The sequence below is a fragment of the Pogoniulus pusillus genome, chromosome 35 (assembly GCF_015220805.1).
Source record: "Pogoniulus pusillus isolate bPogPus1 chromosome 35, bPogPus1.pri, whole genome shotgun sequence".
NCBI classification, from domain to species: Eukaryota; Metazoa; Chordata; class Aves; order Piciformes; family Lybiidae; genus Pogoniulus; species Pogoniulus pusillus.
This window is the reverse complement of record NC_087298.1, coordinates 3,470,313-3,476,368: the sequence shown is the minus strand read 5'-3', so window position 1 is coordinate 3,476,368 and position 6,056 is coordinate 3,470,313.

Genomic DNA, 6,056 nt, shown 5'->3' with positions numbered 1-6,056 from the left:
TTGGCCCATGTGTGAACAATCTCAATCTGCAGAGTATCTGGTGAGTAAAACTCTGTATGTCTTCTGGAAGCAGAAATTACACCTGGCATCCCATCCAAAGAGGTGCCTCAGAGCTGGCCTATGGCAAGTGGCAGCTGAATAGGGCACCCCAAGCACGAGCAGCTTCCACTGGCATGGTCATAGTAGCAGCAAGGAACCATAATTACTTCTCAACCTCCTGTGGATGTCGTGTGTGGCCCTCTCAAAATCACAGAGTCCAACTTCCCTGCAGCCAGCAGGGACATCTGCAAGTGGAGCAGGTTGCTCAGAGCCCCAAACCAACCTGACCTGGAGTGGTTCCAGGGATGAGGCAGCACCCATCTCTCTGTGCAACCTCGGACAGGGCTTTACCACCCTCAGGGTCAAACATTTCTTCCTTCTCTCCAGTCTGAATCTGCCTCTTGTAGTTTAGAACCATCACCCCATGCCCTGTCACAACAGAGCCTGCTCAGAAGTCTGTTCCTAACTTTCTGATTCACTCCTTTAAGCACTGAAAGGTTACCAGAAGCTCTTGGCTTAGGCCTGGGACACTGGCTTTGTGGTGGCTTCCATGGTCAAAGTACCAATGAGCTTACAAGGGAGGTGCTTTAGTGGCAGTGGCTCAGCAGTAGTGGTGGATTTATGGGGTCTAGGTGAGCAGCTGGACTTGATGATCTCAGAGGTCTCTTCCAGTCTCAACAGTTCTATGATTCTGTGGTATCATAGGATCATAGAATGCCTTCAGTTGGAAGAGACCTCAGAAATCATCTATGTCAACCTCCCTGCCATGGGCACAGACACCTCTCAGCTAGAATTAGAAGCACAATAGAATCAGGCAAGGTTGGGAGGGACCACAAGGAGCAGCCAGTTCCAACCCCCCTGCCATGCCCAGGGACACCCTACCCTAGAGCAGGCTGCACACAGCCTCATCCAGCCTGGCCTCAAACACCTCCAGCCATGGGGCCTCAACCCCCTCCCTGGGCAACCCATTCCAGCCTCTCACCACTCTCCTGCTCAACAACTTCCTCCTCACCTCTAAACTCACTCTCCCCACCTCCAGCTTTGCTCCGTTCCCCCCACTCCTGCCACTCCCTCACACCCTCAAAAGTCCCTCCCCAGCTTTTTTGTAGCCCCCTCCAGATGCTGGCAGGCCACAAGAAGGTCACCTGGGAGCCTCCTCTGCTCCAGCCTGCACAGCCCCAACTCTTTCTGTGCTCACAGCAGAGCTGCTGCAGCCCTCTGAGCATCCTCTTGACCCTAACTTGATTGCTCAAGGCCTCACCTGCCCTGTCCTTGCACACCTCCAGGGATGGAGCATCCACAGCCACTCTGGCCAACCTATTCCAGAGCCTCACCACACTCTTACTGAAGAACTCATATGGCACCTCCAGACCAATCCATGAACACCCATGGAGTCTGCAGCCTGGGCTCTGCTGCAGTGGGTAGAACTGGATGTTCAGAGCTGGCTCAGCACAGAGGCCCCCCAGGCTGCAGGAGCCTCGTGTTAACACACTTGGTGTCTTCTCCTAGGAGATAAGGAGGGTTGGAGACGCTGAGATACTTGTGAGGGTCTTACTTTAAATAGAGGAGTCTCCAAGCAGGGTGCTGAGCATTACAAGGGTGTTGCTGTGCAATTCCAAACCACCCAGCACCTTGCATGCCCTCCTCTGCTTGTGTTTGACTGACGTGGGTGTATTTTTGTTTCCCCTCACTTTCCTGTCCTGTGTTGTCCCCTTTTTATCCCCTCCCCAGCAACGTTGACTGCTCCATCTGCTTATTTAGCCCCCACCCTCCAAATCCCAGTTTCAATTAGCAATCTGCTTTGTTTAGTTTTTTGGTTTTAAACAAGGCATTGAGAGCTCCAGCAAAGCTTTCAGACATCAAGCTGCTTGTAATGCAGCTGTTAGAGCTCTTCCATCATATCCATGGACAAAATGAATTCTGTTGCTAGCAAGATGAGGCTGATAAATTAGGTTTAATCCTCCTCTGCCGCAGCAGATAGAAGGCACTTTGGTGAAGGCAGAAAGATTTCGAAGGACTGAGGTGGAAAATGCTCTTTGCTCACTGCCCCAGAGATGTTAAAGGAACTCAAACCTCATGGAGTGAGAAATAATTCATCCTGCAAGGGGAAAAGCTGTCCCTGGATTTCCTCACTGGCTTCTAACCTGGATCTCCTCACTGACTTCTAATCCTGACGCTTCGCTTCTACACCTGAAGAGCCAAGTGAGGGATGTGGAAGCAGAGAAGAGGGTGGCAGCATCCTGAGCAAGGATCATAGGATGGCTTAGGTGGGAAGGGAGCTCAGAGATCATGTCCTCTCCATAGCAGGAGCTCAGCAGAAGGAGCAAGCTCAGCTGGATCTGTAGCAGTGACAGTTGGTGATTCTCCTCCTCTACTCCACACTGCTGAGACCCCACCTGGAGTCCATCCAGGTCTGGAGCCTCTATGACAAGAGGGCTGTGGAGATGCTGGAGAGTGTCCAGAGCAGGGCCAGGAGGATGCTGAGAGGGCTGCAGCAGCTCTGCTGTGAGCACAGACTGAAAGAGTTGGGGCTGTGCAGGCTGGAGCAGAGGAGGCTCCCAGGTCACCTTCTTGTGGCCTGCCAGCATCTAAAGGGGGCTACAAAAAAGCTGGGGAGGGACTTTTGAGGCTGTCAGGGAGTACCAGGAGTGGGGGGGATGGAGCAAGCTGGAGGTGGGGAGAGTGAGGCTGGAGGTGAGGAGGAAGTTGTTGAGCAGGAGAGTGGTGAGAGGCTGGAATGGGTTGCCCAGGGAGGTGGTTGAGGCCCCATGGCTGGAGGTGTTTGAGGCCAGGCTGGCTGAGGCTGTGTGCAGCCTGCTCTAGGGTAGGGTGTCCCTGGGCATGGCAGGGGGGTTGGCACTGGCTGCTCCTTGTGGTCCCTTCCAGCCCTGCCTGATTCTGTGATTCCATGATTTCAGCATGGCTGTGCCTGTGCAGCTCTGGTGTGTGGGAAGACCTAAGGAGTTTGGGCTCTCATCTCTTTGTGCGTGATCAGGAGTTAGGAAGTTGATTCTGAGTCCCAAAGTGGGATTCTCTCCAGGTGGCAGTTGGTGCCATCTGCAGATCACAGAATGGCTCAGGTTGGAAGGGACCTCAGAGATCATCTACTGCAACCTCCCTGCCACAGGCAGGGACACCTCTCAACTTGACTAGGGTGCTCAATGTCTCATCCAATGTGGCCTTAAACACCTCCATGCAAGGTGCACCTACAGCCTCCCTGGGCAGCCTCTTCCAGTGTCTCACCACCCTCATGCTAAAGAACTTCTTCCTAAGACCCAGTCTAAACCTACCCTCCCTCAGCTTCAAACCATTCCCCCTGAAATGTCCCTCTGCAGCCTTTCTGTAGGACCCCTTCAGGTACTGGCAGGTAGCTTTAAGGTCCTTTCATTCTTCTCCAGGCTGAACAACTCCATCTCCCTCAGCCTATCCTCACAGCAGAGCTGCTCCAGGTCTTAGATCATCTTTGTGGCCTCCTCTGGACTCACTCCAACATTTCTGTGTCCTTCTTATGCTGGAGACATCAGAACTGGAAGCAGTGTACAAGGTAGTGTCTCAGAAGAGCAAAGAGTCACTTCTCCTGACCTGCAGACCACACTCAGTCCCCTGATGGTCGCTGTGGTTTGCAGTTCCATCTGCACTGCAGGCTCCTCAATCTCTGGATTTCACTCCCCAGGGTCTCCCACCTAAGGCCTTCTCCAGGCTGCCTGCATCACAGTGAGGTTGGGTTTGACTCCAAGCCTGACACCACAAACTGCTTCAACACCCTATCAGTAAGGTATGTGAGTAGATCACAGTAGTTTGTGACTAAAATGAAGCTGGTGCTGAAGGTCTCAGCTGAATGGATGAGTTGCCACCACTGTAATTTAGCCCTTACAACTACCAGTACTCCAACTCAGTGACATTCCACCACCTGGCACTGCAGGCAATGGAAACCCAACGCCAGGGGACAAGGAATGCTCTGGACCCTGGGCAGACTGTTCTCCAGGGTGTGAGGAGATGCCTCCTGCTTGCCAAAGTGCTTTTGTTATGTGTCCCCCTTCCAGCAGGCTGTGGGTGCAGGGAGTTCATCCCTTCTGTGGGATGGGTGGGCCTGGGAAAAGCCAATTCTGCTGCTCTGTGAGCAGGAGGCCAGGCCAGAGGAAGAAAGGAAGGGCTGAGGGTAGAATCATAGAATCAACCAGGGTGGAAGAGAGCTCCAAGCTCAGCCAGCCCAACCTAGCACCCAGCCCTGCCCAACCAACCAGACCATGGCACTAAGTGCCCCAGCCAGGATTGGCTTCAACACCTCCAGCCACAGCCACTCCACCACCTCCCTGGGCAGCCCATTCCAGTGCCAATCACTCTCTCTGACAACAACTTCCTAACAACACCCAGCCTAGACCTGCCCTGGCACAGCTTGAGGCTGTGTCCCCTTCTTCTGTTGCTGGCTGCCTGGCAGCAGAGCCCAACCCCACCTGGCTACAGCCTCCCTGCAGGCAGCTGCAGACAGCAATGAGCTCTGCCCTGAGCCTCCTCTGCTGCAGGCTGCACACCCCCAGCTCCCTCAGCCTCTCCTCACAGGGCTCTGCTCCAGGCCCCTCCCCAGCCTTGCTGCCCTTCTCTCAACACCTTCCAGCACCTCAGCATCTCTCTGCAATTCAGGAGCCCAGAACTGGACACAGCACTCCAGGGGTGGCCTGAGCAGTGCTGAGCACAGTGGCACAAGAACCTCCCTCATCCTACTGGCCACACTGTTCCTGGTGCAGGCCAGGATGCCACTGGCTCTGCTGCCCACCTGGGCACACTGCTGGCTCATCTTCAGCTACTCTCTACCAGTACCCCCAGGTCCCTTTCCTCCTGGCTGCTTTCCAGCCACTCAGTCCCCAGCCTGTAGTGCTGCTTGGGGTTGTTGTGGCCAAAGTGCAGAATCCTGCACTTGGCCTTGTTCAATCTCATCCCCTTGGCCTCTGCCCACCCATGCAGCCTGGCCAGGTCCCTCTGCAGGGCTCTGCTCCCCTCCAACAGCTCCACAGCTGCTCCTAGCTTGGTGTCATCTGCAAACTTCCTGATGCTGGACTCAATGCCCTGGTCCAGATCATCAATAAAGATGCTGAACAGGACTGTGCCCAGCACTGATCCCTGGGGCACACCACTGGTGAGAGCTGCCATCTGCACATGGCACCATTCACCACCACTCTCTGGGCTCTGCCATCCAGCCAGTTCCTGACCCAGCACAGAGTGAATCTGTCCAAGCCAGATGAGTCTACAGAGGCTGGGAGCTATTGGCTGTATGAGGTTCAATGAGGCCAAGTGCTGCATCCTGCACTTGGGTACCAACAACCCCATTGACAATTCGAGGTTTGGAACAGAGTGGCTGGGAAGATGCCTGGTGGAGAACGAGCTGGAGATGTTGGCTAACAGCCAGCTGAAGATGAGCCACTGAGGGGCCTTGGCTGGAGCATGTCCAGAGAAGGGTCTGGAGCAGAGGTGTGCAGGAGCAGCTGAGGAACTGTTTAGCCTGGAGGTAAGCTGCAGAAAGGCCTCCTGGCTCTCTACACCTCCCTGAATGGAGGCTGGAGTCAGGTGGGAGTTGATCTCTTCTCCCATGCAACAAGAGGAGACAGCCTCAAGTTGCACCAGGAGAGGTTTAGGTTGGACGTGAGGACCAACTTTTCTCCCCAAAGGGTTGTCAAGGCCTGGAACAGACTATGCAGAGCAGCGGTGAAGCCCCCGGCCCCGGGGGGTCCAAAGCCGCGGAGATGTGGTGCTGAGGGACCTGTTGGAGCAGTGCCCGAGCAGTGCTGCGGCCACAGCTGCCCTGGCAGCTCTCTTCCAGCTCAACAGCTCTACCATCCTGCAGCCCCACCTGGCCGCTGTGCGCTCCGACCCGCACCCGGCCTGCCGCCCGGGGCCGGCGCCCCCTGCCCAGCCTGCCGTGCCCGGCATCCCCTGCCCAGCCTGCCGTGCCCCCATCCCTGCCGTGCCCCTAACCCCTGCCCAGCCTGCCGTGCCCGGCATCCCCTGCCCAGCCCGCCGTG